This window comes from Carcharodon carcharias, chromosome 9, assembly GCF_017639515.1.
Source record: "Carcharodon carcharias isolate sCarCar2 chromosome 9, sCarCar2.pri, whole genome shotgun sequence".
In the NCBI taxonomy this organism is placed as follows: domain Eukaryota; kingdom Metazoa; phylum Chordata; class Chondrichthyes; order Lamniformes; family Lamnidae; genus Carcharodon; species Carcharodon carcharias.
In genome coordinates this window covers 44007919-44020306 of record NC_054475.1, presented here as the reverse complement: position 1 = coordinate 44020306, position 12388 = coordinate 44007919, and the positions used below count along the sequence as shown (strand labels likewise).

The following is a 12388-nucleotide window of genomic DNA, read 5'->3' as shown; positions in this document are numbered from 1 at the left end:
CAGCACAGTAGGCACCACAACTGACACAACCTTCAGACCGACTTTTAAAAAAAATCAAGTTTCACACAGAGTGGCATATCTTAGTCCAGGCACCATAGAACCAAAGCTGACTCAATAATTTAATAATTTCAATGTAAAGCCTGAGAACTACTTCTGCAGTTTTACAATCTGTTATTTATTTCTTTAAAGAATGCATTCTCCGAACATTGAAACTGACTGGCTTTAAATAGAAAATCCCACTGTCAGAAATTCTGGTTACTAGAGAATTCTGGTTTGTACAGTGCTGGATAACACCAAGTTTGTACTTCTTCATGACACTATAATGAAATATGTACAAGAACTCCAAGTCTCTTTGGGCCTCTGCTGTTTCTAGCTTTTCACCATTTCAAAACTACCCTCTTCTATCCTTATAGATCTAAATTGGACGACCTGACGTTTGCCTACACTGAAATCTATTTGCCAGTGTTTTGCCCATTCACTTAATCTATCAATGTTCCTTTGTAATTTTATACTCCCTTCTACTCTGCTTAAGATGCCATCTATCTTTGTGTCATTGGCAAATGTGAATGTGACTTTTTATTCCATCAACTAAGTTGTTAATAAACACAGGGAATATTCAAGGTCCCAATACGGATTTTTGCAAGACACCACTAGTCCCATCCTGCCAATTAAAGTGCCTGCCCATAATCCCTATTCTGTCTCTTTGCTGCTCAGTCAATTTCCTAACTAGGTCAATAATTTGCCTTCTATCCTCTGGGTTTCAACTTCAGCTAACAGTCTCTTATGAGGGACTTCGGCAAATGCCTTCTGCGAGTCCATATAAACAACATCCATAGACATTCTCCTGTCCACTGCTCCCATCACCTTTTCAAAAAAATAAATCAGGTTCATCAGGCATGACCTACCCATTACAAATCCATGCTGGCTTTGATCAGGTGAAAATTTCAAAGTGTCAGTTCACCCTATCCTTAATTATAGACCGTAGCAATTTTCATACAAATGTTATGCTAACTGGTCTATAATTCCCTGCTTTCTCTCTCTCATCTTTGTCAAACAGCAGTGACAATTTTCCAATCTAAAAGAACAATTCCTTAATCAAGACTACTTTGGAATATTATAATTAGGGCATCTACAGTGTTCTCATTGACATCCTTTAAACCCTGGGGTAGAAACTATCTGGTCTTGGGGATTTGTCACTCTTCAGTGCTATTATTGCCTTCATTACTGAAGAATCAAAGCACAGAGGCATTTGATCCTAAAAGATCACCAACAGGAACACATTTGCACTGCCTGGTACAAGATAAAGCATTATGTATCAATTCCATACAGAATGATGGAGGCTCGAGTATATATCAAAAGGACATAAAGGAATTATTGCTTGTATTAAGGTGATACTGGTTGAAAAATCTAGGGTCGGGTGTCCAAATCCTGCAACATTTTCTGGACAGCTCAATGTAAAACCAGACTGCTCAATTCAAAACCAAATGTGTGGCAATGTTAACTGGGAAGCAGTCAAAAGCAGTAACACAACAGGACATTCAGATTAGTGCCATTAAATCCTTTTGAGTTTTTCACTCATGGTTGTCTCTTTTAAACTTTTTAAATTTGGCTTTGCCGGGTTAGGATTCCCAAGCTGATTTAATGACCTTCTGTTGCTGATTGCAGCTGGTCTTCCAGCTATTACAATGAATATTCCTGTAACCTTAGTGGAGAGATCGCTGATTAAACCAATCCGAGTTTCCTTAATCTAGCATCAAAACACTCTGGAGCATTTAGTACAATCATTACGGATAGATCGACCATTGAATTATAGTTATGGAGCTTTTATGTTGCATTAGTGCCTACCCTAGGATCATCAGAATTCAACAATCTTTTCAGTACTTCCTTGTTAATACAATGCTATGTATAACACATCAAAAAAATTCTCCCCAAGTCACACAACAGCACCATTTTCAAATTCCCAACCAAAAAACCATTTAATCTGTATCCTTGATACATTTGTCCCCATTAAAACCATTACACTCTCACTCTCTGGTTGCTCCTCTGGTACGGCTCTTATCTCTGCTCCCTTAAGTCTAAGTGGTTGGAATCTTGAATATTTATGGTAGACAACTGGTTTAGCAATTCAGCAATAGATCTGGCAGAACCACTTAAAGCACTATGGCAGGGCTTCCCAACCTGTGGCTCGCAATTCCCAATGCAGTCAGAGCTAGATTTTGGGATTGTAAGCGCTCCCTCCTCCGAGACAGCAATGGTGACTCTGGAGAGGAGACTTCAGCAGGACAGCCCTGGCTGCTTGCCACCAAACAGCAAAGGGGCGGATGGTGAGCCTAAAGCACCCTTTAATCTTAGGAAGCACTTTGAATGGTGAGTGCTAAATGGGCTCAAGGCCTCTGCGCTCCAATTGGTTTAAGGCAAAGGCTGGCAAGTGTAACTGAGTCACTGACTGAGTGTGGAAAAACTGGGAGGTCATTACCGTCACTGAATCCCCTGCTATCAACATCCTGGGGGTTACCTTGACCGAAAACTGAACTGGACTAGCCATATAAATACTATGGCTACACAAGCAGGTCAGAAGCTGGGAATTCTGTGGACGGTAATTCACCTCCTGACTCCCCAAAATCAGGAGTGTGATGGAATAACCTCCAGTTACCTGGATGAGTGTAGCTCCAACAACATTCAGGACGCTCAACACCATCCAGGACAAAACAGCCCAGTTAACTGTCACTCCATCCACCACCTTAAACATTTAGTCCTTCCATCACCAACACACCAACACACAGTGACAGCAAAGTGTACCATCTACAAGATGCACTGCAGCATTTAACCAAGGTTCCTCTGACAGTATCTTCCAAACTTGCGACCACTACTTTCTAGAAGGACAAGGGCAGCAGACACATGGGAACGCCACCACCTGCAAGTTCCCCTCCAAGCCATTCATCACCCTGACTTGGAAATATATCGCTGTTTCTTCATCGTCACTGGGTCAAAATCCTGGAACTCCCTTCCTAACAGCTCTGTGGGTGTACCTACACCACATGGACCGCAGCGGTTCAAGAAGGCAGCTCACCACCACCTTCTCAAGTGCAACTCGGGATGGACAATAAATGCTGGCCCAGCCAACGAAGCCCACATCCCGTTAACAAATAATAGAAATAAAACTGAGCTGGGAAGGTAAGTTGCTGCTTCAAACTTTACAATGTTCCGGCTCCTGCATGCCTGTTCTACAGCAAAGGCTGAATAGAATATAAAATGGTTTACAGTAAGAAACTATTGATATTTAAGAAGAATTTAGATAAAGACCTGATAAATAGTAAAAGGAACGAGAAAAGAGTGGTGAGGTGGTGAGGTGGACGATACCCCTATTTCCCAATCCTGTGTTTGAAGGTTCCTCTAAATAAATTTTCTTAATATCTCAGCATTGTGCCTCTCCTGCTGTCAGAGACTCTGCTCTTGCTTTTTCCGTTCTTGTGTTCAAAGGCCTTGCTATATATTTATATATATTTTTAAATAGCTTGTTGAAGAAAGTTAAATAATTCCACTGCTTTCTAATAAAGCCAGGAATAAAGCGTTAAGAACATCAGAATTCAACTACTGCATTCCCTCAGTTTGAAATCTTATATCTGCAGACTCTAATTCCCCCCAGTTCCAGGTTGTCTCCTCCGGGAGGGTGGGGGTGGGGTGGTGATGGTATTAGATTAGAGTAATTAGATCCAAATGTAGTACAAACACAGACAAGTTATTCTGAATAACCTTAGGTATTGTAATTATGATATTCATTGTGTTGTTCTGCCTTTCAAGCAGTATCAATGACTAGTTAACTCATTTCTACTTGTGAACCTGAAACTATATTAGGGAAATAAAGAAAAATCAGTGTACATACAGCAAATGTGAAGGGGCGACTTGTATTGATAAACTTGGTGATTCAGTGAGGGCAGGGCCACAAGGGCAGGGGCGTGCATGTGAGGGGCGCGCGTGTAAGGGGCGCTCTCTTCTTTGGCACGCTCACATGCAAGGGAGGGGAGGGAGGGAGCAGGCACAAGAGAAAAAGAGAGAGAGAGATCTCATCCAAAGTAATTGTAGCTCATCATGGTTTGGAATGTAACGTGGAGGAGGCATGGATTGTTTTGTCAGCAAATAGTGACGCATTGACCAGGCTCTCAATGTGAAATGCAGTTAGCATGTATCATTGTGCTGAATTAGTTAGGGACATTATATTTGACAAAAGGTATTCTTGGTTTAAGAAAGGAGCAAAAAAAAGGTTTCTGTCTCTGGCTTCTACCCAATGATTTCAACATAAAAGTTCATGCATGAGGAATCTGAAGAGCAACTTGATTGGGCATGTCCGTAACATCCCACATTGCCAGCTTACTAACACATGAAAAACCTGTCGCTTGAATGAATTACTGGTACCAACCTGCATCAACATGAGTCAATATGCTGAGCAGAAATTGGAGACAACATTAGAAAGCATATCAAATATTCACTGAATAAGATCTTTATCAATTAGGTGTACACGGTAAGATAACATTAATATACTGTCAGTGCCACTTGATATAAAAATTGTAAAAATGGTACCCGGCACGCAGCCTCTATTCATTCATTTGTTAGATAGACTGAGAAAGTCTTCAAGCTGCTTCACAGCTACTTGGAGGCTGAAGCTTTTCTGAACTCAAAAATCCGAGAGCTCTCTTCTCTGTTCTGGATTTTCCTCCCCATTTCAGGGGCATTTAAAAAACAAGCAAGCAGCAGGTCTGTGAATAACTTAAAAAAGAATCACATGACTTATTTACATACTACACTACCAGAGCAATCTCTTCCACAAGGAAGAAATCTTGACTTTAGTGACTTGCCAAATTTCTGCTACCTTCTAGCATCTCAACTTCAGAGCAGATCTGTGGTTTCTTTATAAGGCGCACTTGCACTGAGGCTGGAGTTGCAGCAGGTGGTGAGAGAGCCAATAAGGGCGGGGGGGGACCTCGTCCTCAGATCTACCTGTCGCAGATGCACCTGTCCATGAGAGTATTGCAAGGAGTAACCACTACCAGAGGTAAAGTCCCATTTTTCACGCTGAGGACACCCTCCATCATGTCATGTGGCACTGCCACTGCCTAAATGGGATAGATTCAGAACAGATCAAGCAGCTCAAAACTGGGCATCATTGAGGTGATGTGCGGATCAGTAACAGCAGAATTGTACTCCATCAGCTTGAACAAAAAAGAGTTGAGTAACAGAGGTGAGATGAGAGCGACTGCCCTTGACATCAAGGCAGCATTTGAACGAGTGTGGCATAAAGGAGTCCTAGCAAACCTGAAGTCAGGGGGAAAAACTCTCCACTGGTTGGAGTTGTACCTAGCACAAAAGGACAATGATTGTGATTGTTGGAGATCAGTCATCTCAGTCCTGGGATCTTGCTGCAGCAGTTCCTCATCTTCAGCTGCTTCAATGACCTTCTTTCCATCATAAGATCAGGATGTTCATTGATACTTCATTCTGAGCTCCCCAGATATTGAAGCAGTCTGTGCCCCCATGCAGCATTCAGGCTTGGGCTGATAAGTGGCAAGTAATTTTCATGCCAGCCAGAACAAGTCTGACCACCTCCTCTCCCACATTCAACAGCATTACCATCACCAAATCCCCCATCATAAACATCTTAGGGGTTACCCATTGACCAGAAACTTAAACTGGACCAGCCACATTAATACTGACTATTAAAACACATCAGAGGCTGGATATTCTGTAGCAAATAACTTACCTCTTGATTCCCCAAAACTTGTCGACCATCCACAAGTCAGGAGTTTAATGGAATACGCTCCACCTTCCTGGTGGAGTGCAGCTCCAAGAGCACTCAAGCAGTATCCAGGACAAAGAAGTCACTTGATCAACAGCCCCATCCGCTATTTTAAAAATATTTACTCCTTCTACCGCTGCACTACAACAACTCACCAAGCTTCCTTTGACAGCACATTCTAATAGCGTGACCTCTATTATCTAGAAAAACAGCTCCATGGGAACACAGCCACCTGCATGTTCCTCTTCTTGTCACAGGTCCTCTTAACTTGGAAATATGTTACCATCCTTTCATTATATCTGTATGGGTCAAAGGCCTGGCACTCCCTAACAAATTGCACTGTGACATTACTTTACACATGGACTGCAGCAGTTCACCAAGGAAGCTCACCACCACTTTCTCAAGGGCAATTAGGGATGGCCAACAAATGATGGCCTAACCAATATCCCATGAATGAATTTTTAAAAATGCCCATTGTATTAAATGATACTTATCAGGAAAGCCTAAAGGTTGCTTAAATTGCCTGCTATAATTGTTCTTTGAGAGCAGCATACACTTTACCATAACTCAGGATATAATAGCTTCTGTTCTGCTCCTCCCTGATGTCTATTGACAGGTAGAGAAAAGTATTTTTTCCCCTCAAGTAGCAGATCTCCATCTAGTTGCATTCCAATTCAAATATAGAACTGATCAAAGCGCAGCTTGTCAATTAGCATCTTACTGTACGGAAAGTCATTACACTGTGTTAATATTCCATGAACAGTTAAAAATACTGAAATTATTCAGGAACCATACAGTCACATTTCTGCAGCATGAAGACTATGCTACCTAATGATGTTTGTTTTACCACATTGATATGAAACACATAAGCACAGCAGGCTTCAGTTTATCGTCATCCCTAAATTCTAGAGGTCTGGATTCTTTAAAACATTAATTCCCTTGGTGATCATATGAGATTAAACAAACATTTTGGTTGGCACTCTAAGTTATTGAAAGGATAACAGAGAGCTAATTACTTTTTCATTAACATTCAACAAAGAGAAAGGGACTATGTAAATGCTATATACCTTATAAGCCATGGATGAATAAACATGGCACAGGATCCTTCTCCCTACCACCTCCGCCCTAAAAAAAGACTATATCCTTGAATTAGTTTATCAGGAGACAAACTGCATGAAGAGTCCAGAAAATGTCAAAGTTAAGAAACTAAAATATAAAAGTATATTAGGACATGCCGCTACAGGTACTAAAAAAATGTTACTTTATTCCAACACGGATTATTGTCAGAAGGTGATGAAGACAAAAGATCTCCATTTTAGTTCTCGAGAGAGGGAAGTATATTTTATTTGAAACCGAGTACAGCTTGACACAAGATTAGAGTCCACCATGGTAATTTTACTGGAAAAAAAACACTCATGTTACAAACTGGCTATTTTATACACAATAACCTTTATCAGTGAAATAATCATGATGCAGAAGGAATTTCACTGCCTCCCAGCTTGATTTAGCAAATGAATGCATCTTCACTGCTGGTAACCCTAGAGCAGCATCAACAATGGCTTGGTGTGCGTGTAAACGTAAACAAATGGTTCATAAAACAAACGTAATGATCAGGTTAGTGGCCGTGAGATAACCAGTACTGAGGTGAGCTGGTGAATTCACCTTAAGCTTTCATGTTAACTCAATCATAGTGCTGCTTTCTTTGTTCTACAAGAACAGATCAAATATTAATTTCCATTTGTACTTTTGCTTCTTTCCTCCAACCCCAAAGACAATGATCCTTTTTATAGTGTAGTTCCACGAACTCTAGCCTTCTATCCTTCACCAACTGGCTTTTTAGGATATCTGTAAATTATATTTATTTCTGGTACCTTGTTCAAATTGCCTAGACAGTGGGTGGCTTGACAGGGTAGATGTGGAGTTGTGTTTCCCCTGGCTGGGGAATCTGGAACATGGCAGTATAGTCTCAGGATTAGGGCTTGATTGTTTATGACTAAGATGAGGAGAAATTTCTTCATGCAAAGGGTTGTGAATCTTTGTAATTCTTTAAATGCAAAATACTGCGGATGCTGGAAATCTGAATCCGAAACAAAAACACCTGGAAAAACTCAGCAGATCTGACAGCATCTGCGGAGGGGAATACAGTTGACGTTTCGTATGACTCTTCATCTTAGTTCTGATGAAGGGTCATATGGACTCGAAACATCAACTGTATTCCTCTCCGCAGATGCTGTCAGACCTGCTGAGTTTTTCCAGGTATTTTTGTTTTTGTTTGTAATTCTTTACCCTGGGGGGTTGTGGTTCCATCGTTGAATTTAGCAAGGTATATTCGGTACAGCGGGTGCTGAGGCTGCAAGGAGAACGAGATGGCTCCTCCATTTTGAGGCACCATAGCAAGGGAATCAGAAATTATTTTTCTGTCTGGGCCAGGTAGGAAGGCCTCAGGTGCTCAGAGGGTTAACCCCTCCATTGATGAGCTCAGGGCCGCAGGGGCATCCTTTGCTTCCGTGGACCCCTCCTTGGACCCTGGAGCCTCCAGATGCGATGGCTCCCCCACCCCCAACCACTAGAAAGCTCCATGGACCTTGTGTGATGGGTATCTAGGAGACAGTCCTCAATCTGGGCGTGCAGTTGGCTAAATTGGCTGCTAGCCCTTGGTCATTAGGTGACCAAGCTGCTACTGTTCCCACCCCTGGGTGAATGGCTCAGTGGGCGAGATTATGTTGAGGAGCCCTCTGAACATGGCTCGCCAGTATTTTACCCAGCAGTCTGCCACCCGGGGACTGGTGAATCTCACCCTTAGGCCACCCAGCAACAGGTGGAAACTCACCTTGTGAGCTGCCTCATGATGAATGGAAGATACGAATTGATGGCGAACAGTGCAGTGGAGGGCTGGATACGCAATGGATGGTAGGTTTTTCATAGGGCTGCTTTCTGGGTTAGAATTGAGGAGGGTGGGCAGAAACGCATGGAGTTTGGATGTGAATGTTACAGTTACAGCAGTCTTGTCGGGGTAACTGACTGACCTTTTCCCTGGCTTTCCAGGTAGCAATCTGGGCAGCTTGTGCTTGTGTTGGGGCCACCAACTTTCTTCCCTCATCATCGGACTCATCAGCTGACCACATGTACGCAATGGCTTGTCTTCTCTCAATTCCAGTCCTTGCTGCTGCGCAATGCTGCGCCTTTTTCATGCTTTCCCACTGGATGAACACTCCTGGTTGTCTGGGGATGCGTGGATTGCCACTTGTGCAGTCAATGGCACCCTGGACCCTGTGGCAAGCCAGTCAGAGAGACAAACCCAAGCACCTGCTTATTCTGATTGGCATCATCACAGGTGAAATGAACACAATTTCCAGCCCTGGCCAGAAATCAGTGGTGTCTACCATTATGTAAATCTGTGCAGCCACTGGGAGATTCTGGGTATGTCTCTGGGTCATGCCCTGGAAGGGTTTGGAGGCACAAAAACGTTGAGGGCGCTGGTCACGTTCACAGCCTCTGGTGAATGTGTTTCCACCAGGTTCAGTAGGGAGCTGATCATCTTCCACGAGGTTGTAGGTATTTGCCACTGCCTGAAGCACTGCTCTTTCAAGGAGGTCAAGGAAGCTGAACCATAGGGATCCTGTACAGCCTGTTAGATGGGTAATACCTCCTGTGAGTCTGACCTTTATACTTGCCCCCTGCCCCCCACCCCCCAACCTGACCAACTTACAATTTGCAGGTCTCTCTCCAGCTGGCTTTTGTTGCTGATGAAATACATCTCGTTCCCTGCCCAAGGCCCAATCTAGAGCAGTCATGTTGCCACTGATCTTCAGTTTCAATACCTCAGAAGGCAGAAATTAGTCTCACCACCAAGTACTCGGAACACATCTTTTCCAAAGGGGGGCAGGGGAGGATGAAAGGCTTTGAATATTTATTGCTGTATTTGCCTGGCTTTTAAATGAACCCCCATGAATCGTTAAAAGCAAAAAACTGCGGATGCTGGAAATCCAAAACAAAAACAAAAATACCGGGAAAAACTCAGGTCTGGCAGCATCAGCGGAGAGGAACACAGTTAACGTTTCAAGTCCAAATGACCCTTCAACAGAACTAAGGAAAAATAGAAGAGAGGTGAAATATAAGCTGGTTTGGGGGGGGGAGGGGTGGGACAAGTAGAGCTGGATAGAGGGCCAGCGGTAGGTGGACATAACCAAAAGATGTCACAGACAAAAGGACAAAGAGGTGTTGAAGGTGGTGATATTATCTAAGGAATGTGCTAATTAAGGGTAGAAAGCAGTACGAGCAAGGTACAGATGAATCGTTATTTTGTTCTTGACCTCAATGTAGAGTTTCAGGAAATGCAGCAAACTTAATGCATGTGTATCGATATTGAAACGCTGAAATATTACTGTAGTTCACGAGTTAACACATCCAAAATTGCTAACCTGCCTCTCTGGAGGAGGTTAGGCGCTACCAGCCAAATGTGTCCGAGTTAAGACCACATGTTGTGAGCTGGGAGTCAGCTTTCAGATCCGATCACATTTTCAGTGACTATATAACCACATCCGCCTCCTCCATCTTCACACCCTACATATTAAAATTTATTCTGTAATTTTTTTTCTTTAACGCAGATAAAACACTAAAAAGTCAAAACTTAACTGCCTTCACACAACCAGAGGTCCCATTCTACTTCCTCTGTGAAATGGAGTACTTCTTAAAAAAAAAAGTATATATTCATTTTCTACTCCAAAGATAAAACACGTTTGGCAACCACCCTCACCGATCTGTTGACAGAAAGTCCTTAAAATAGTTCAAAAACGTGGTTTACAGATAACTAAACGTTTTATTTTCTGCCAATATTGGCTGTAATTGAACTTCCTGGTTTCCGCAGCTGTGTCGAAATAAATAACGCTCTGTTCCGCCTGGGACTGCTCAGAAGTGAAACAAAACTTTCTCGCTTCCTACCTGAACCATACCCCTGCAGTTACATCTGTTTCTCTACATAAAAAAACACACTGGCTGAAGATGAAATGTTTAAGAGTTCAGGAAATAAATCAAAATACCTGGGTGGCCAGGCGCAGATCAGCGGCAAACAAAAGGGCTTTGGGTCGGAGTCGTCCACCTAGGAATAAATTACAGTCGGGCGACTGAAACACTTCGAGTTCACTGTTGTATGTGTTGCAAAGTCATCTGAAGGCGTTGCATTTCCTTCGTAGTTCCAGTCAGCAGCTTGTAGTTTAATTGCCGTGCATAATCCTGGGCGGAATCTGCATTCTTCTGAGTGAGTGCAAAACATGTGGGCACAGTGGGCGGATTTTTTAAAAAAAACTTTCCCAGTAGTATAGGTAGATAGAGCCGTCATTCATTCCACATCCTAGGTTAGAGGAGTGTATCAATTACTACACTTAATTAGATTTAATATACTCCCCACACACTAGTGTAAAGGCTCTGGTTTTACGCCATACCTCTTTGTGTGTTCTCTTACGTTTATTAATTTCCGGAATACAGGGATGGTGAAATAATAATTTCAAAGACTGCTCTGCTTACGTCTCCCCGCACATGTTGCATTCACGGGAGAGGCAGAAGTGAAAGGTGTCATTGGTGAGAACAGAGTGAACAGTCAGCGAGAGATAAAAACAAAAAAACTGCGGAGACTACTGTTTTGCTGGGAATTAGAAAACGAAGGATTTACATTTGGATAGCAACATTCATGGCATTCCAAAGCGCTTTATAACCAATGAAATACCTTTTAAGTGTAGTCACTATTGTAATGCTGCAGCCAAACTTGCAGTGTTGTTGTAGGATGTTAGATATTGTTTGGTAGGCCTTAAGAAGTCTTCATAGTCTTTAAGGGGTTAACTGTATGTATTTATTAACTACAAGAACTATGTACATATATACAGTAAAGGCCTCTTCCGCGGCTACGTTCGCGGCCGGTTGTCCTTGGAGAGGGAGCACGCGGTGTCTGCCGGCACTCTCGAGGCCTTCCGTGCTCGGTGGGCACCGTGGGGACTGGGGTGCTTTATTAACCCCTTTAATCACATTTTGGTTTAAAGTTTGTAAGTTTCCTTTAAACTTTGTTCTTAGTTTTACAGCTGACCTGAATAAGGGGCTGTGCTTGATTTATCCTAATTTTGTTAATTTAGTTTAATTGGTTTAACTCAAAAAGAGTTACAGTAAAGGGTCCAAGCTAGGAGGTGTTTCCGTGCTTGCTTGTGCGCAAGGCTTTGTCCAACACTAACCCCTAGGTTCAGTTGTCATATGTTCTCTTACATCAGTGTGTGGGCGGTACTGTGCTCAGTCCCACCTTAACCCCATATGTACCAAACTACACCTCATCCCAAGTATTAATCAAATGTATTTCAAATTTTTCTAGTTTACCTCTTGTAATGACATTGTTATTACAACACCATCCACACCAGCAGCAGCCCCCCCCCCCCCCCCCCCCCCCCCCCAACCCCAGGTCTCTGAATCCATAGGTTCAGGTGGTCTGGAGGCCTCATAACTCTTCCATGTCTCGTTTGCACTACTGTCGTTCCAGGTAAACTTTGTTGATTTGGAGGTCGTTCTGGTATCTGGGTATGTTTTCATCCTCTTTTTCCATTCCTTAGTACTGAGCCA

General features: G+C 42.7%; 1 protein-coding gene across 3 annotated transcripts in view; it reads right to left on the bottom strand.

Annotated features, from left to right (window-relative positions):
- Window positions 1-12388, bottom strand: part of LOC121282344 (alpha-1,3-mannosyl-glycoprotein 4-beta-N-acetylglucosaminyltransferase C-like) — a 146094-nt gene that overhangs the window by 71495 nt on the left and 62211 nt on the right. The window contains exon 1 of one of the 3 annotated variants that reach the window (XM_041196044.1): window positions 10831-11202. The exons of the other annotated variants lie outside the window; for them this stretch is intronic. The gene's annotated coding sequence lies outside the window, so the exon portion shown is untranslated. Of the gene's footprint in view, window positions 1-10830; window positions 11203-12388 lie in introns of those variants that run through there. 3 annotated transcript variants of the gene reach the window in all.